Source organism: Dreissena polymorpha, chromosome 14 (genome assembly GCF_020536995.1).
Source record: "Dreissena polymorpha isolate Duluth1 chromosome 14, UMN_Dpol_1.0, whole genome shotgun sequence".
NCBI classification, from domain to species: Eukaryota; Metazoa; Mollusca; class Bivalvia; order Myida; family Dreissenidae; genus Dreissena; species Dreissena polymorpha.
Window position 1 is genome coordinate 3,325,526 of NC_068368.1, and position 21,662 is coordinate 3,347,187.

Consider the following 21,662-nt stretch of genomic DNA (forward strand, 5'->3'; position numbering starts at 1 on the left):
AACTACTTCAATTAGAGGGCGGAAACCGTGCTTTATCCTTGAAATGCACTAAGTGACCCCGTGACCTAGTTTTAGACCAGGCATGACCCATATTCGAACTTGACCTAGATATTGTCTAGACACAACTTCTGACCAAGATTGGTGAAGATCGGATGAAAACTATTTAAATTAGACAGCGGAAACTGCTGTGGACGCCGCCCGCCCGCATAGGGTGAAATTATAAAACGTCCCGTTTTTAAAAACGGGCGTATAAAAAGCATAATCTAAAATTGAAAAGTATGTCCTCTTATGTACATAATGATAAACAAGCACATTCGTAGAATTGATATCCCTGCAACATATGCTTTCTTTGATGGGTGCAAATCGGACGGATATACCCAAGGGCCATAACTCCGTTATTTCCAGATGGTGTACAATGCCATTTGGCGTGCATCATCCTCATATCCATATATATGTACACATACCAAGATTCAATGAAATCCGCCAAAGCACTTCCAAGATATGGCTCTGGACACAAAAGTGACGGACGGACAGCAGGACAACGCCAAAACAATATCCCTCCGCCTCTGGCGGGGGATATATACTCATACCAAGTTTCAATTAAATCCGCCAAAGCACTTCCAAGATATGGCTCCCGACACAAAAGTGCGTATAGCAAAAAGCATTTTTTCAAGATACAAAGGGCCATAACTCTGGGTTTAACAGATGGTGTACAATGCCATTTGGCGTGAATCATCCTCTTATGCATATATATACTCACAAGAAGTTTCAATGAAAGACGCCAAAGCACTTCCAAGATATGGCTCCGGACACAAAAGTGACGGACGGACAGCCGGACAACGCCAAAACAATATCCCTCCGCCTCTGGCGAGGGATATATACTCATACCAAGTTTCAATGAAATCCGCCAAAGCACTTACAAGATATGGCTCCGGACACAAAAGTGGCTATAGTAAAAAGCATTTTTTCAAGATACAAAGGGCCATAACTCTGTTTTCAACAAATGGTATACAATGCCATTTGGGGTGCATCATCCTCTCATGCATATATATACTCATACCAAGTTTCAATGAAATCCGCCAAAGCAATTCCAAGATATTGCTCAGGACATAAAAGTGACTATAGTAAAAAGCATTTTTTCAAGATACAAAGGGCCATAACTCTGTTTTTAACAGATGGTGTACAATGCCATTTAGCGTGCATCATCCTCTTATGCATATATATACTCATACGAAGTTTCAATGAAATCCGCCAAAGCACTTCCAAGATATGGCTCCGGATACAAAAGTGCCGGACGGACGGACAGCCGGACGGACGGACAACGCCAAAACAATATCCCTCCGCCTCTGGCGGGGGATAACTAAATGAAATGTGTCCCGGCTTCTACAGAGGAACCTATGCAACCATTTATGTGATACAGTCTCTTAATAAACCTCTGTAGTAACAATTTTAGTCTGTGCATAAAAGAATGCATGAACACAGTTTTTACAGTTTAATGATATTTCATCAAAACTTCATAATTCATGAACAAATATCAATACACCTGGCTTAAAAAAATAAGCAATTAATCAAATATTACACATATTAAGCAAGTTGTTGATATTACAAATAACATATTGGAAGAAAACAGCTAATATTCTGCAGTTATGCAGGCAACAAACATTTAAGCATAAGAGCCATTATTGTATAAGGCAGGGTATTAATGTTGCTGAAGAAAAATCAATCTCACATGTGACTTAGAGTGTTAACATGTTTTTACCATAGCCATGTAAGAAAAAAGCTTTGCCCCCCCCCCTGGAGGCCATGTTTTTAAACCATGATATCATTGTGACACATTGTATGACCAAGTTTCATGAAGACTGGACAACAAATGTGGCCTCTAGAGTGTTAAAAAGTTTTTTTTGATAACTATGTATATAGACTTATACGGAAAAATGCCCCGCCCCCTGGTGCCCATGTTTTTGAACCAACCGGAACCATTTTTGAACTTGCCCAAGATATCATTGGGATAAATCATCTGACCAAGTTTCATGATGATGGACAATACACCGGAACAATTTTGAACTTGTCCAAGATATCATTGGGAAAATTGTTCTGACCAAATTTCATGATGTATGGACAGTTAATGTGGCCTCTAGATTGTTTACAAGGTAAATGTTTACGCCCCACAACACATATCGCATGACGGACCATTAGCACATTGTGCTCAGGTGAGCTTAAGAGCAAAAAGATAATCACTAGAAATTTGTTTCCACAAAAAATGTTCCTGTGCAACTTCCTTTACATGAACATACACAGTAGTGTGTCCTGCTTCATTAAAACATACTTTCATTCTTAAATATGTCTTGCCATTGCTTTGATCTGAATGTAAACAGAGAATGCCAAGGTCTTTAGCATGCATATTGACAATAAATGGCTTTGGATCACTTCGTTCAGTATGTAACACTCAACCCTGATAGGCACAGTGATCTCAACTTGACAGTCTCCAACGTCAGCTGAGTCTGGTTCTGTTGTTGACGATGACTAACCACACTGCATTGCTTTGTCTTCATACAATGCAGTGTTGAGAGAAGTATCATCCTCAGTGCTCAGTTATGGATTCATCCTCATCGAGCAGGAAACCATCGTCAAGCGCTGTTGGGGATGATTCATCATGTCAAGATGGCTTGTGCTTCGTCTGCACCCCATAACTCAGTCACTCCCTCCTGAGCATGGCCAAACTGAAAATACAAATGAGCATATCAGATGAACACCAAATCATATAATATGTATTATATATTATTCTAAATTTAGATAAAAAATGTAAAGGCCTCATGTAATTTATAAAGAAGGCATATAAGTATGCAAGTTATAATGTTTCATAGGTGAATTATGTTTTCTTTCTATCAGCATTTTAACCTGAAAACATTCAGGCTGTTCAGTTGATTTGTTACTGCATATTGTAACAAGACTATTGCCAAGCAATAAATGTCCCAAACCAGCTCCACCATTGTCAAAAATGCAACCATTGTCGGAATATTTTTTTTACTGTTGGTATATCAACCAGAAGTTTTGACGTAGGAACAAAAGAAATGACTTGCATTAAGTCCATATAGCCATCTATCCATGTTTCAAGTTTCATGAAAACATATGAAGAACTTTTAAAGTTATTGCAGGATCCAGAAAAGTGTGACTGACTGACAGACAGACAGAGCAAAAACCGGTAGGGGACAATAATGGCAATTTCTCTATAAGATATAACAGACTACTGCAGTTGACGTCCCCAAAAGCCAGTTACCTTTAAAATAGGGATTTATGTGTGTTACATGAAATTATGTTACATTGTCGCTTAAAAACACTTCCATAATACAAAATTCATTTTCTTGTAATAGAATGAGCTTCATTTTTATGAATTCATTGTCATATTTCAGCAAATGAACACCGAAAGACAATAAACAACCAATCCACCATTTACACCACACAATACCTGGTAATAAGACAAAATTTTATTTCCAGGTATTGTGTGGTATTAAATATTACCTGAGCTAAGACACCTTATTAAATTTCCTTCCTATATTATAAATTGATCAACAAGCACCTGTTTTAAATTAAATTCTTAGATTTAATATTCCTTGGTTAATGGATTAAATCTAAATTATTAATTAAATTCTTATATTAATTATTCAATGACTATTGTATCAAAACTAAATTTATAAATTAAAACATATATTAAATGCTCAATTTATTAAAAACTTCCTTAACTTATAAAACTGAAGCACTTTTTTAATCAAGCACATTATTGATGGTTTTAACTGAACAAAATAAACAAACCATAATTGAGTCTTATTTACACAAAGTAAGATTGTGAATGAGGATAAAGTCAAATAATAAATGTTAAGATTATTATAAAAAGTTGATTTAATTGGGGAGAGCTACCGAAATCTGGTATCATACTGTTTCTGCAATAATAAATTTGAGAATCAGATATATCAACTGATAAGAGACTTTTCATCACCCATATAGCCATTGACTAGATGACAAAATAATTGGCATTTCTGTATGAAATATTACACAACATTAGTAACTGGCATCAAGTTGACATCTTTAGTTGGGTGGTTTTTATGGATATTTATAAAAGTTAAAAAAGGAGGAAAGAAAATCCATCTCCGTGTGCGCTTAAATTGAATCCAGATATTGAGAAATGCTCAGTTGTTCATTGTTTAAGAAATCAATACTTATAAAACAGTATCATATTATACTTAAAATTACTTTACTGTAATTAACATGCACAGGTTGAATTTGAGCTTTAATTCCATTGAAATACTAGCCATAACCCTTGTCAACTGTAATCTCCCATAATCTCCCTCCTTGTATTGCCAGCTTGAGTCCATGTCTGTGTAATAAATTTATTTTTTAGTCATTTTTGTATAATTTAATATCAATCATCTTGAGATATATTTGACTATTCGAGTGCTTGACAGTATAACATAAGCCATCATGGAGATGGGCGGATTGGGGGGGTATAACGTGGATATGTGATCATTTAATAGATGATCGTTCAAAAATAAGAAAAGTGGGGGGTGGAGCATGGGGCGGGGGGGGACTTCTGGGGTGGGGCGTGGGGGGATGGTTTTGGCATTGTGGTTTGTCAAGTAAGTGTTGTTTTGTCAAACTTTAACATAGATTTATCAATAATATGCATATTCTAAGTATGAAAGGGGCCATAATTCTGTCAAAATACTTAAAACAGTTGTCTGTCTTGTTCATAGGTTGGGGTCATGTTGGTAAAGAAGTATGCAAAATATGAAAGCAATATGTCAAGGGACATAGGAAATATTTGGGGTAGTACGCAAACTTTAACATTTGCACGCTTAAACGCCAACGCAAACGCCGACGCTGGGGTGAGTAAAATAGCTCCACTTTATATATTTGATATATAATAGTTGAGCTAAAAAATCAAGTTTATCACATTCTTTCAGTTATGATTGCCATTTGTCCTTATTCATGCACCTGCAAATTAAGATAAAAAAGTCTGTAGTACATTTCTTATGTTATATAGGAATTTCACTAAGCAAATGTGAGCAAAATAAAATAAAATTCGCACATTAGAGAAAAAAGTTATGATGATTCAAGCACCATTTGTATGGCTTTAATCAGTCAAAATTTGGAAGTTTTTTTCGAAAGAAAAAATGGCTGATAGCAAGTATGTGAAAAATGTGGTAAATAAAATCTTGTATAATTTGATGGTTTCAAGGAACATCATAATGAAAATATGGGAAAACCATAAAACTCAATCAGCACATAAAATCATCATTGTATATGTTTTCATTTTTAGTCGCTACAACAATGAGGAGTTTGATTAAAAACAAACCAATCAACAGAACAACCAACAGACAGGGCAAAAACAATATGTCCCCCACTATAGTGGTGGGGGACATAAAAAGATATACGGCGTTTATTGTAGTTGGAGTTGCTGAAAAGTAAAGAGTTCAATGAATGAGATCAAAGATAGCGAATGTCTTTTTCGGTGCAGTTCTTAGCTATATCACATGCAGTACAAGATGTTACGCGGAGTTTTTGCGGCTTATTTAACAATATTACATATTGCTGGTCATAAATCTATAATACAAAACAGGAGCCAAAAGAAGAATGGAAGTGAAATTAAAACATATAAGTCAACAAGCCACACCCGAAGTATCTGTACATATTTAAAATATTAATACGCGTGTTCTTCGAACAAACCCGTTTTAGTGGTTTGTTGTGCATTTCTATTTGATTCGATTATTTACAGTATCGTGAATCGTCGTGCACATGCATTAGTCAATATGGTAGAAATAATTATTGTTAAATTTATCAAAAAAATTATTTATCATGGTATTGTTGGAAACACAATAAGATTCTTTTATTGACATACCATAAATACATCGCTAAAATCAGCCAATGGAATTAATAAGGTGTCTTTATTCGTGTCTAGCCGCGGGATATTTGTTATTTGAATTATATTGATTATTTACAAAGCTCACGTATGGTGAAAAGCTGGCTTAAACAGCTTCATAGCAAAAGTACAATTGAAACATATAACTGTTAAGCGGGTGCTTATTATAGCACAAAACCAAACCTGCATATTTAATTGGCTTTGGAGATAATCTGTGTACTGGGGCAGGTGTTGTCCCCCAATAGCTTATCTTATCAGTTTATTTATAACTGCAGTGTGATTGCTCTAAGAATGAAGTGAAGCAAAATGTCAATATCACAAAACAGTGTTACTCTCAGTTGCAACTGGGCAGACATGTGGTCAATTACTTGAAAAAGTAATCAATTAAATTAATGTTTTTAACTTATTTTTCAAACATGATTAATGGTTTTTGTTCATTTAACAATTTTAATTGGCAATCTGAACTACAGTGATCAAATTGTTTATTAATGAATCTATTCATGCATTTAATAATATTTGGGCTTCTATACACTTTATCAAACACTGTTTATCTAAAAAAATATATATCCTATTCTTATCCTATTAATTTGCACACAATAAAAGATGTAGCATACTGCATGATAATTGCATTTGATGTTTATGGGCATTTGAAAAGTGTGGTCACTCATAAGACTTCTATCAGGATGGATAGAAAATGCCAGAGTCTCTCCACTGGTGCAGAAGTTGCATCAATTGCTTTTTCACAAAGTAACTGTTATACATGGGTTAACATGGTTCAGTAAAAATTTCATGAAATCAATAATTTGACTGATTACTTAACTGTTCCCACACCTAGCTCCAACACTTATTTGTTGCATAAATGCAGATCATCAATGCATTAGACTGTATTCAGAACTTTGCTAATCGTTAGGTACAATCAACTTTTTACCGTTATGACCCTAGTGTCAAATGAATATTCTGGAATTTACTGAGTTTTAACAAAACTATTGCCATGCAATATAAGTCCCCTACCGTTTTCAGCAATATTGCTAGCCTATTTGTTGCCATAGCAATCATAATTCTTGTTCTTGGAACAAAATGAAATGACGTGCATAATCTCCATATTGCCATCTATCCATGTTTCAAGTTCCATGAAAAAATATGTAGAACTTTTAAAGTTATCGCAGGATCCACTATTTTCAGCAATATTTCTAGTCTTTATGTTGCTATAGCAACCATAATTCTTGACGTAGGAACAAAAGGAAATGACGTGCATAAACTTCCTTTTGCCATCTATCCATGTTTCAAGTTTCATGCAAAAATATGAAGAACTTTTACGGTAGTTATCGCAGGATCCAGAAAACTGTTACAGAATGACCGACTGACAGACAGACAGAGCAAAAACCCTAAGTCTCCTCCAGTTTCACCATTAGGAGGGAAGAACAATACACAACCCCGTGGATCTAGGTCAATTTTATTTGTACCTCATGTAAATTAGTGGAAAAACCAGTTGTAGGCAAGTTCGGAATAATAACTATTGTTCAGACTTAATCCCTTGAAATAACCCTAGGGCGAAGGGCAATTAGAGATCTACACCACTTGAGTAATTAACCCTTTTAATGCTGGGAAATTTGTTGTCTGCTAAAATGTTGTCTGCTGAATTTCTAAAATTACCATTTTCTTGGATTTATTTTTCAAAAAACACTATCAGAATAGCAACAGTTTGGATCCTGATGAGATGCCTCATTCTGTCGCATCTCATCTGGATCCAAACTATTTGCAAAGGCCTTCAAAATTCGGTTCCAGCACTGAAAGAGTTAACTACATGATAAGTTGGCAAGTTATCTGATGTTGTTCATGTGTCATGTGTCTTCATGAACTGAAATTGAATCTGCTTTTTGGTCAACAGTAATCATAAAAGTAATCATAAAATAATAATGAGTCATGACCTCTTGCACATAGCAGTAATCTATATTATTATTATTTAAGTTATACAAAAGCTATAATTAATGATCAATCCATGATTAATGGAAAAAGGAATCAATTAATAAGCATGATGATAACAGATTAACAATTGTGATTACCCCATGTCTGCAACTTGCAACTTAGCAACTTTTGAAAATATTACCCCATTTCTCAGGTAAAAAGTGTTATCAACTTATGAAATAATTATGAAATGTTATTTGTACTAAATACTTCAGGTAAAAATGAAAGTTATATTTGAAATTTAACATTTGCACTACAATAGATAGCAACTTGTGCTTCAGTGATGTGAGACACAAAGATAATATTATCTGAAAGCATGTGCAATACCCTTAATGTTTTGAAACATATTTTGCATGAAATGCAGTGCCCCACATAAGCTGCGTATCTGCGACTTTCACCTTAATACATTGTTTAAAAACGTTAAGAAATACAATATTATGCGTATTGAAAACGCAACCAACTTAACTTTTACACAAATTTATCAGATTTTATGTGTATGATAAATAGCTTCAACCGAAAATCCTTTGCTCATGTTCGGTATTTTCTCTTTATAATTATTATTGTAACGTGGCGACGGTTTCATTCAGCAAGCGCCTGGATGATGGAGCAGGACAACAGTCAAAGCTACTCAAATGTTCTGCGGACTAGATTTCATATATAATTATAGCGTCTGACCAAATTATTTATGACGACATTCATGCTTTTTCAATCTGACTTAATTTGTCGCTCATTAAGCATGCATTTGTAAAGCATCTGAACTTTCAGTTTCTATTACGATGCAAAATAAAAATGTCTAAGAGAGGTAGAAAGACGTCCGCAATTGTTGCCCCAAAAAATCAGTCGATATGTTTGACAGTTACAAAGATGTCAGTTAACGTCAGTTTTTTTTTTTAAGTTTAAAGGTTATATTATGGACAGTTTCAAGGATTAAAGATATTATGAAACATAAGTTTTTAAAGTTAATAATGATAGTTTACAGTTTTATTGAATCAATACAAGTGTGCAGCAACAGAAGTAAAACAGAATGATTTTAATGTATGTATGTTTATAACTCAATTCACCCTATTTCAAGAATGAAACCACCCTATTTATTTGTGAGCGAAGCTCACAAATAATGCAGACACAATTTTGCAGATCAGTATGGATCAGTATGGGCTTAGGTACGGCAGGAATCGTAACCTGTGACTGCCTGTGTGGATAACTCAAGTAAACTTTAGCAGACGATAATGCTTCTGCTTTAATATCCGCATCTACCTATTCTCACTGGCACAGTACATAGAGTGTATTTAACAACTTGTGGCAAGACAAGGTTGGCCAGTCTAGAGTTTATAATTGAAATCTGTACATATTGGCTGCTTTCATGAAAAAACGGGGCTTAATGAATGTCAAATAAGATTAGCCTGTGCACACTGATTAGCTGTATCAATGATTTGGAAGAAACACACATCTCGACCTGTGTGTTAAGACACACTCCTTATAAATTTGAATGGGTTGTGATCATTTCAAACTTACGATATAAAAAGCTATAACATAATTTTGAAAACTGAGTTATGTATAAGATTTTACAACAGCAAACAAATTCAGTGCCATCAGCGCTTTGATTTTCAAAATCAATGGTTAAAAACTATATTTCCCAAATAATTATCTGGGCAATGGAAATGTACAACTCTCTTATCTTGAAATTTTAATGAGAAAATCAGAGCTTCCCTTAACATAATTATTTTTTGTATTTTCATCACACATTAGGGTGAATTAAAAAGAGACAAAACAAAAACAATTTATTTTCTGATAGAATATTGGAAATACAGTCATATTGGAAATAGTGTCACACAGCATTTTTAGTGAATGTTCAAAAGAAAATGTAAATACATTTAAAATGCTAAAATATTTATGGATGATGATGAAAAATGTAATGATATATATAAAAAGGGCTTATGAAATAATGGGAACAAATTAAAATGAATGTTGCAAGATTGAAATCTTATTGTGGTTTTTCCAGAGACTGTTTATCATCTATTATGTGAGCACACGTGAGCATTTTGAAGCCCTTATTACAATTGTGAGTCTGTCACATTGAATCTTAAATTACGAGTCTGAATATTGAATTGTGTAAAAGGTCCCTTTTTTGGGCTGGACTAAATGACAGCCAACATATGACATTGAAAACAAGTTTTACTGGAAAGTGTAACATGAGCAGTATAACAATTGGCCCATTGACACCCCATATGCACAAATATTTTAACTCTTGGGTAAACTCATAACAAAAATATAATACTTGCATAAATAATAAGTAAGGATTTGTAAAAAAAAAAACCTTGAAAGATTGCCAGTAGTATTACCCACAAATAAAACTATGTATCTGAAACTGATAATATTGTCTTTGTGAAATTAATCTGCAGATGTATAAGCATATCATTCTCAATAACTAAATCAATTACAACTGATAGATTTACCATGCCAACACATTGTTTTAAACAATGATTATAAAACTTGTTTTTCTTTAAAAAAAAACTTATTTCGTATTTATTTAAAATTAATAAAAAAAACTCAAATCTGAATATAGTATAACCTGGAGATAATAAGATATTTGTGCAGAGTTTGTCTTTCAGCTTATCAGTTGCTGTGTTCCTGATTGTTATCTAACAAACCTTGGATGACTGTGCTCTATAGGGGTCTAAGGTGACACAATCAGATAAGACTGGATGCATGTATTTAACAGGGCACAAGGCATTTATTTATAAATGGCATTAAATAAAAATGGAAACAAGTGCAAGAATGTTCTCTATTTTTAACTAACTAACAGCTCAGAGATTATGGGCATTCAATAATGATGAAATAATTTTGTTCCTAAAAAAACAACATTTATCAAAGAGAAACTTAACACATAAAATTGTCTATTTGGTAACCAAAAAATCTTTTCTTGCTGAAATTGTGATGTTCACACCATGAATGCATTTTGTTATGCAATATCCAATATTTCTACGAATTCACTTGTTATGTTAGACTGCTAAATAACAGAACAAATTTTCGAAACCTAAATGCTGACTCTAACTTCAAGGTCATGGCCACAGGAATCAAGATTTGTGTGTGTCTGGAAAGGTCTTTTCCATTTAGGTTATACTATAAAAACCTAAACGCAGATTTCAAAACCTAAATACTGACCCTAACTTTAAGGTCATGGCCACAGGGATCAAAATTTGTGTGCTCATAGAAAGGCCTTGTCCATATACACATGCATACCAAATATGAAGGTTACATCTGAAGCGACAAAGAAGTTATGAGCATTTTTGGAAGCATAAATGCAGATTTTAAACCTTTACGCGGACCTTAAGTTCAAGGTCAAGGTCAATGAGGTCGAAATTTGTGTGGGTATGGAAAGGCCTTGTCCATGTACACATTCATACCAAAAATGAAGGTTACATCTGAAGCGACATAGACTTATGAGCATATTTTTTAAAGTGTGACGGACAGACAGATGCACAGTGTGATAACTATATGCCAACCATCCGGGGCATAAAAAATACCAAAAACTATTGCATGCCTCATTGAAACTATGGCAACAAAAATGACTTTTTTAATTAAAAATATCTCATAAAGAGTAAATGTGATGTTATTTTATCATTATTCAATAAATGACATAAAATATACAAGACACAATGAGAAATCGGCAAAAAAGGAACATGTTACGGAGTCCTAACAAATGGCTGGAAGGTCATTATGGATATAACATGATTTTAAGTGTCTTAATTACCATGACATTGAACATTCACATAATTTTGAAGCCAGCTGTAACAATAAGAACAAAATTAAATAAAGATACAGACTTAACAAACAAAACTCAATTTACAAAATGAATTTCTCAAAATACCTTCCCCAGAAAATATACTCCATCTAAACAGTAATAATGTAATGATTTAATAAACAGTGATTTTAGATGTTTAAGTCTGTACATTTAAACCATAGTCCTTCTCAGTTTCTTAACTGTTTTAGAAAATAAATAAGATATTGTGGAACACATCACCTGAAGTTTTTTTTAGCAAAATATTAGGAGATATTCAGCCACATTCCCCACCTTTTAGAGTTTTTAGAGTTTTCCCCAAAGCAAGGCAAAGATTTCTCACTGTGGTGTATAAATAGGTTTTTGTTGTCATTAATGTACACTCTTACTCGTTATTATATGATATTTAACTCTTAGACATAGCTAAATCTTTCAGTTAATACAATTTATAAAAGGCAATAGTTAATTGTTCTTATCTTGCAGTGTTCTATACTAAACATAACTAATGCTTTTTATATTGCTTATTTTAAAAACAAAAAAACTCTTTTTATGGGTACACACTAATTTTTATAAACAGGCTATATAATTTTGTCAATTAATCCAATAAATTATTGCAAACCAAACTGAAAATACGTGTGTGTTTGGTTGCTTTTTATTCCCCAAAACAGCAAAGTAGACATTAAGTTTTGACACAGTTCAAATGGTAGTATGTGAGCAAGTTCCCTTTTATTTGAAAATTACTCACCACTGTGTAGCGTTTTTCACAGGTATTGTACAACGATCCAATAATATATGGTACTGATCTTCATCTGATAAGATTTGTTAAGTGCTGAAATATAAATACATAATTATAATGTTTTAGTTGCAATTCATTATGATCAGGCCCATAGCCAGGGTTTTGAAAAGAGGGATGCGTATTTTCCCATTAATGATAGTTAATTGAGCAACAAAGTGGCGAAGAGGATAGGTGCGGGAGAGGCTGCCACATCTTGCATTCAGGGAGGGGGGTTGAAGGTCCACCCCTAAACAATTTTTAAAATGATACTTAAAATCCTGCATTCTGGTGCCTTTTTATCTGTCTTTTAAAAGAGACTGAAGTTATAGAGCATTATTATATGAACTTAAACTTTCATTGACCATACTCAGTGACAGATCCCAAAAAATTGGGGTTTAATGCTCCCAACGCCCCCCCCCCCCTGGCTATGGGTATGATGTTCAGCACACAAGCAAACAATACACATAATTAAAATAATAAATGTTAATTATAATGCGAAAAAGTTTACACCATAGATTTCCATTAACAAGTAATTGGTCGCCTGATAATAAAGGTCAATTTGGTGCAGTCACACCAGCAACCAGTATTCGATTCCCATTCTGGGACCGTTTTCAGACGTTTCCCCCAAGAAGTTTCCTCCCCCCCATTTTAGTTTAAGTGCAGCTGTTTCCTCCCCCCCCCCCCTAATAAATTTATACTTGTTTGTTTGAAGTATAATCTTGATTTTTATCAAATGATTATTTTGTTTATGAAGTCTTTAAGTAACATTATCTATGAAGCAGCCTGTTTTGTTATTTTTGGTTCATTTGTTAAACTGTGTAAGGAATGTACGTAAATCATTAATTAGTGCATGTTGGTGTACTAGATATTCTCAAAATCTTACTAAGTATCTTATACATGTTGCTCATTTGGGAGCACAAATGCAAACAATATTAGAATAATGTGTAATCCAGACCAATTTTGAATACACAATTAACACCTTATTTCGGTTTGAGTAAACCTGTGCAGGGTTGTGGAACTTGTTTGTTGTTTTTAATCCAATTAAATAGGGTAAATTGGTGAATTGTAAAAAAGGTTAGATCACATTTATATCAATTTCACAACTGTTTTTCTTGTTACAGTTAAATATGATAAATAAATAAACTATGTTACTGTCAAAACTTGTATTTTGTTCATGCATTCATATGTATATAATCAAATTATTGGATGTCACTGATATCTTAATTTGTAATTATAACTAATTTAGACTAATTAAAACAGAATTGCACTTTCCTAGCACAATATTTCATTATTAATAGTATATTTACCAAATGTAATCAAAACTTTATCATATTTTACTAATTTAACTCAATGATATTAATAATATTTATAAGCAAAAAAAAAGAAATTTTTTTTTTAATGAATTTGTGTAATTTAAGGAAAAATTAATAACTTTACGAATAAACACAAATGGTTTTAAATGCAAAAATTTGAAATATATCAGTTTTACAGAACACAATATCAATAAACCTAGATTTTTGTGAACTATTTTATTTGAAATTAGCATACACAAGCTGACATTTAATCTCAAAATGAACATACCAAACTTAAAATGAAGCAAAATGACAAATTTTTATAAATCTTATGTTATGAGAGTGAAAAAAGAGGATTTTGACTTTTGACTTGACAACATGTTTCATTCTAGTCATGAAAATATATGAAAGATTCATTTGTATTAACAAATGAAAAAGATGTTGAAAGTGTAACATATCTTTTGAAACCATCCCTGTTAAATACAACAGATGCATCTATGACTACCTTATATAATACTATTAATAAAGTAAATTCAAATCAATTCATTTATAATAATTAATACAGTGAGTGATAAACTATTCAAAAATGTTTTTGTATGATAAAGCGCTAAACTGCTAATCCCATCTTATGAATGACTATCCCTCTTTAAAGATGTCACCTAATATCATCAATGGTGATTAATTAAAGGGCCTGTATATTGCACCAAATGTACCTGTTATACAATAGCTGTTATCTTGAATAATACACTTGCTAATCTAATCAACGCTTGTATATTGCACCATAAGTGCCTGATTCATTGTATAATGTAAGGTGTGTGTTGTTACTTTAATATTAGCGAAAACATTAAAATGCTGTCACATTTTTATGGCAACAGATTAAATCATTTTTTTATTTTTTTTTAACTGGGATTGTAAATAGTAATAATCAATAGTAAATATTCTGCATAACTAAACATATAAGTGTCCAACTTTTTATTATACTGTATGATAATCTTGTTGACAGACTGAATCAATATGTAAAAAAATTGATGGAAAATAATAATGTATGAATGGATATATAGACATCAAAATGGAATATGAATATTATATCCAATTCACATACTCCGAAAATGTCTATCACTATGATATGTATGTATAATATTATAGTATTGCAGTAAATTCTAATAACAGAATGAATCAGTGTAAAATGTTTTAAGTATATACAGGTATAATTAAATTAGTTTGTACCAAAATGAATTCATTAGTTCAATAATTATAATTATTTACTTTGTAACATATTATTCCAAATAAAAATGATCATCAAAGAACATAAAAGGTGTGCTTTTACTCAATTCATTAATACAATAATAGTTTAATTTGTAACATACTATTTCACTTAAAAATGACCATCAAAGAACATCAAAGCTGTGCTTTTAATCAATTTTTCAATGATCTCAATTAATGAAAGAAAAATTTCAGGCACTTATAACAACAATTATAATTAGATCTATTTAATTGGAAAATGGTAATGGGGTGAAACGTCCAGTAAGAAATTGTCTGGGGAGGAAACCTCTTAATTTTTGACACGTCAAATAAAGTGACAATTAAGATTGAAAATGGTGAAACATATTAAAAGGAACTCTTTTTGACATAGAGCTCTACATGGCTGTCAACTTTAATTGTTATGTTAATCCTCTTTTGATTACAGATTTTTTGCAAGTTTCCAGCACCACCATATCACGTAAAACTGTCAATGCCGCCCAAACAACGAGTACCTGCTTTCGAACCCTTCAGTGTACATCATTAAAAATTTATTCACCCCATGATTTGACCATGGTCACGTGACTTGTCAAGCAGAGTTGAGAACGAGAATAAGACCATGTTTTTATAAGTTGTTATAATGAAAATCATAACATATGTAAAAAGCATTAAGGAATACTACAATTTTTAAGTGTTTTATGATTACTCTATAAATTCGACATATTTTTTATGCATTTTCAATGATATGCCGCTTGGTGCAAATCGGCATAATTTGTACATATACAGTCAAGTTACCATTACCTGATCAGTAGAGTAATACAGTTGTTCTGGTGAAAAGCAATACATGGTTTGAGACTTCTTTTACACCAGCACCCGATTGTATAAACGCTGGTTAAAGTAACCGCTCCGTTACATTCAAACCTTGGTAAGTTTGCGGTTTTTCAGGTAAAGTAACCTTCAAGGTAACTCGATTGTATAAACACGATATACCGCAAAGTAACCTAACCGCGCATAGTGGAATTTAACCACCGGTAACTTTAACCAAAAAATTTCCACAATGCATTTTCTAATGACGTAATTTCCGCGGGAAGTGTCACACTTATAAACAGAGACATGTATTTTTTATCAAATTCATGAAATTCACAATAAAATAAAGGGTAAATTTTAACCATGAGTTCATCAAAATGACCAGGGACAAATTGATAATGATGTCGGGATTGGCTTCATTTAGCGGAATCCCTGGTGCTTCCAAACTGCAAGAGAGTGCTTACAAAGACGTCTATTCTTCTAGCTGTTCTAGATGTGACATAAAAATTATACATGGTCGTCGTAACATCCTAGATTATTCTTCTAATTTGGCTTATGTTTAAAATAAACTTACTTACTTTCTTGTACAATAAGGGTATTTACCATAGACAAATAAAACATTGTTCAAGATTAAATATATCTTTGTATGCAGAAATCTGCAAATGCAACCGAGTTCATCAACGGCTATTATTTGTGTCGTGTTCTGAGAAAACTTGGCATTATGCATGTGCGTAAAGCGTCGTCCCGATTAGCTTGTTAAGTTCGCACAGGCTAATCAGGGACGACACTTTCCGCCAAAAATTGATTTTTGTTAAGAAGGGACTTCATTTTAACAAAAAATGTCCTAAAAGCGGAAAGTGTTGTCCCTGATTAGCCTGTGCGAACTGCACAGGCTAATATGGGACGACACTTTAAGCACATGCATTATGCCCATTTTTCTCAGAACACGACACATTTGATAAACTGCTCCGGTTCATTTTAACAGCAGTAATGTACATAGAGTACATGACGTAGCTTGTGACGAAGAAAGTTTATTGAGTTCTCATTTGAATATAATGATATGATGGCATAAGGGTCTTTATTTAACTATGCTAAAATAATTATCAAAGACCCTAGATGCAAACTCGTCAATTATTGAATTAAATTGATTATTTATGGATTTTAAAGGATCATTAAAAGTAAGATACTAGTTCGAACGTGTTTTGTTTTTTGTTTGTACTTTTGTTGTTCCCTGTTCTCGGAGAAATGCCTTTTTGGGCGACAATGATGCATCGGATCACACACGGCATACCCATAACATAATATAAGAAACACGTTATGTGCGTCCTTAAATTCGTCGTCCGGAAATCGTATTGCCCTGTAAATTAAGTCAGATAAAGTGTCAGTCGCTGCAATTTGTTGTTTACTCGTCGAAATTGTGAAGGTCGTCGATGGTTAGCTTTTATAATGTCGCGCGCCGCGGCCTTTTTGTGTAAGTTACCTCTCAGTAACTTGTAATTACCCACCTAGGGAAGGAGGGTTTGTTTTAACGGGGTTTTAACCGATCGGTATAACTAACCAAATTTTATACAAACGCTTACCGACCAGTAACCAACATGTTACCGACTTTTAACCGCCGGTATGTGGTTAACCGCCGGTTTAACTGTTTTTACAATCGAGTGCAGTAAGATTAAATATTACCTTGGTTTACTGTTTTAGCACATAGTCTTATTTCTAAGCGCAGACAAAATGTATTTGTGATACCTTTTTTCGCGTCAGAATTCATGCATTACCGGATCAGTTGTAGCCATAACAGATCACGCAATCCAAACCATTCAGGAGGGCACCTAACACCCTATTTGAACTGTTGAAACATGAACTGTGTCGTTTACAATGACCTCCTATCATTGCCAGTTATAAATTATATTCATTGTTTTTGTTATTAATTGTTTTCTATATGTTATCTTGTATCTACACTTTAGGCATGACGTGTGAATTATCTGTGGAAAATTCTAAATATGTAAATTGTTTGAATCATATCTAATCATCGATATTGAACATGGAGCATAAATTAAACATTCAGATTGAGATCATTTATTGAAAGAATCAACAGGATTTGCATATATTTTAATATAATATATTATCAATACGCATATTATCACGCTTGATCCGTTATTGCCTTAATTCTTCATTTTATCTAAGGTGTTGCAAAATTTTAAACACAAATCAAAACTGAAATGGACTTTTGCAAGCACAAAGACTATTAAATAGCCTATAAATTAATGCGTAAACTTCTTACTTTCCAACAGAGTTATAGCATGTGGCCGCAAAAATTGTTCAACCTCGATTTGGAAATGAGACGGAAGTCAACTAAGTTGTATATACATGTCAGCAAAACATACCGAAATGTTTGACAAAGAGTAGCTCAGATAACGATTCAGTCAATGCGTTTTTAAGAACAAGCCTTGACGATGCTGTGTGCAAATAATCTACTAAAAATGTCAACTATTTATCTCTTTATGTAGACTTGAACATCAAAGTGATCCACTATGGGTAATGATCCAGTAATGGTAACTTGACGATACATAAAAAAGGTGAAGAAGTGCGTGTGCGCGCATGTGTATGAAATGTAAACAAATGAAGGGTTCGAAAAAAGGTGAGGTTCGAGAATAGGTACTTTAATGATAGATCTATTCTTTTTTGTGGTGATATGGGTGGGGCTTAAAAGGTACTCTGGTTGACCCACATGGCACAAGACCATGTTAACTTTAAAATATGTTTTTCAGTGAGTCAGAGATTAATGCATAGAATTAAGCTCTTAATATTAAAAATTCTTCCAACCTTTTGAGTCTAAACTGCAGGAGCTCCAGGTCCACACATTGTGATATGCACGATAATGCATATTCATCATCACACACTGTCAAATTATTCAGGTGAGGAAGGAACTAAGAAATATAATACATGTACACAATTGTTCACAACCTGTGGCTTTTCAACCCTAAAAATGCAGCAGAAGTAAACCTGTTGTGAAAAGGTGATGTTCAAGAAATTAAAAATAATCTTCAGTACACTTGATTTACCACACAGACTAGGGTTAGATTGCACTTTACCGGTACTCAGTTGTGTTTACGGCGGTTCCTAAAACGCATATTGTAAAACGATTACAATATATATATATATATATATATATATATATATATATATATATATATATATATATATATATATCGTTGAAAAACGCATACGATATGAACGCGCGGTAGCCCCGATATTTAGGAAATGTATAGGATAAAAAGGATTATTAGGTTTTAGGATTATTAGTTAGGTTTTGCAGGTTATGGTTCGCTTTTCAGTTCTTTTTTTTGTGCCGGTAAAGTGCAATTGCCCCAGAATAGATCCACAGGCAGCAGTATCATAAATTTGCCCCCCAGCACTTACCCCAGGGGTTCCAGATTGTTAAAAGTAAACGTATTGTGTCTGGTTTGACTTTTCAACAACAAATACTGACAAAAATACCCCTCGTATATGTATTATAAAGTGTATATATAATGCCTATACGGGACGTATTTTTTTCAAACTGTGTTTGTTGTCAATAGTCATTGTTGAAAAGTCAAACCAGACACAAAACGTGTACATTTAAAAATCTGGAACTCCTGGGGTAAGCTCGAGGGGGGTGTAGGGTCCGGGGGGGGGGGCAGAGCAAATTTATGATACTGCTGCCTGTGACTAGATCTACAATACTGTAACGACACTGAATTGCACTTAAGTATGTGAATAATTTCATGATCGTTCAATTAATGGATTTTTTTTTAAACACTTGACCAACAAAATGTTTATTTTACTACATACATAAAATACAAAAAAATAATCGATTATACAAGTGGATTATTGCCATTCAATCCAAACTGTTTCCTGTAATTTACAGTGTAATTATCAGTGTTATGTGTGGATATTTATGAACTATGACAACATGTTCGTCCACAGACATGGTGAATTTTAACATGAATCTTGGACAAACATTTGTCAGAGCAGCAATTACTGGTAGTCGCATGAGGGTGGTGCAACGATCTTGTTAAAAATCAATCTGGTTGTCACATATTTTCGTGTCCTTAAAATATTCAATATATTGCAAGCCTATGATTTCTCTAGATAAACATATTTTAACATAAACTTGTTACTGTTAATTACAGAAGGCATATGGCTACTATATAGCATTAGCTCAAAAATATTGTTGAACAACAATGTAATTCTATATGGACAAATTTTTGTTTTATTTCTGGTTTGACGGCCATGAAATGAGTCAATATACATAATATTGTATATTATATAGAAGATTATTATTGAAAATCAATTATTTGAAAACATATACAATGTAATAGGCGAACTTAATAACTTACACACAGTAGTGCTAGACAGTAAAATCTTGAATAAAGGAGGCTGGAAAATGTCTTAAATTGATATTGTATTTGATTGATTACACTGATGTTTACTGTATTTTGAATTTAACATACATATATGATTACTCAAAAAGGTGTGTTTTTGTATTAAAGTTATATGGAAAGCCCCATTAAACATCCACGGGATGTTCTTTGTTAATGGGCGGGGGTCCCCGTTAAACCCCCGTTGGGGTTCATTGAAAATGGGAGTTTGACTGGGTCCCCCGTCAAACCTCCCACGGGGGACCCGTTTAACCTCCCACGGGAGTTTAATGGAAATGGAAGTTTGGCGGGAGCTCCCGTAAAAACCCACGGGAGAAGAAAATCTACAAACACTTTATTTTCTTATTTAAGTACATATTTCTTACAATTATGACTTGAGCAGGTGTACTTGTAAACATTGGACCAGAAAACAAAGCATTATATTTAAATTATTTTTTTTGTAAAATATAGGTAAAATTCTCCCGTCTTGAAAAATCACCCGTGGGTAAATTGCAATTCTTACCGGGGGAGCCAAAACCCCGTTGAAATTCCACGGGGGATGGCAACTTTATCATCTAATAACTCTTTTTTTCCAAAAACATTTTAACTCTTTTTTTTCAAATATATGTATGTACTAATTGTCCCCTACAAATATGCAAAATTTCATAACAATTGTTCAATAAATAAAAAAAATAAGTTTGCAAATAATCTGGATTTGCAAACTTAATCTGGATACTGTTTTAACTACTACTACTACTACTACTACTTCTACTATTACTACTACTACTAGTAGTAGTACTAGTACTAGTACTAGTACCAGTACTAGTACCAGTACTAGTACTACTACTACTACTACTACTACTACTACTACTACTACTACTACTACTACTACTACTACTACTACTACTACTACTACTGCTACTGCTACTGCTACTGCTACTGCTACTACTACTACTGCAGCTGCTGCTGCTGCTACTACACCTGCTACTGCTACTGCTACTGCTTCTGCTACTGCTAATACTACTGCTACTGCTGCTACTACTGCTACTGCTACTACTACTGCTGCTGATGCTGCTGCTACTGCTACTGCTACTGCTAATGCTATTGCTGAAACAACTACTTCTACTGCTACTGCTACTGCTACTGTTGCTGCTACTGCTACTGCTACTGCTTCTGCTACTGCTTCTGCTTCTGCTACTGTTACTGTTACTGCTACTGCTACTGATACTGCGACTGCTTCTGCTACTGCTACTGCTACTGCAACTGGAACTGTTACTGCTACTACTACTGCTGCTGCTGCTGCTGCTACTGCTACTGCTACTTAAACTGCTGCTGCTGCTACTGCTACTGCTACTGCTACTTCTACTGCTACTGCTACTGCTGCTGCTACTGTTTCTGCTACTGCTACTGCTACTGCTACTGCTACTACTTCTGCAACTGCTACTCCTACTGCTACTACTACTACTACTACTACTAATACTACTACTACTACAAC

At 33.6% G+C, this 21,662-nt stretch overlaps 1 long non-coding RNA gene across 1 annotated transcript; it reads right to left on the bottom strand.

Moving 5' to 3' along the window:
- Window positions 1-1,477: 1,477 nt before the first annotated feature.
- Window positions 1,478-18,848, bottom strand: LOC127858217 (uncharacterized). Its single transcript, XR_008038812.1, has 3 exons — window positions 18,591-18,848; window positions 12,403-12,486; window positions 1,478-2,720 (listed from the first exon to the last, which is right to left on the bottom strand). It is a non-coding gene; the product is annotated as an uncharacterized LOC127858217 (long non-coding RNA).
- Between the last annotated feature and the right edge of the window lie 2,814 nt (window positions 18,849-21,662).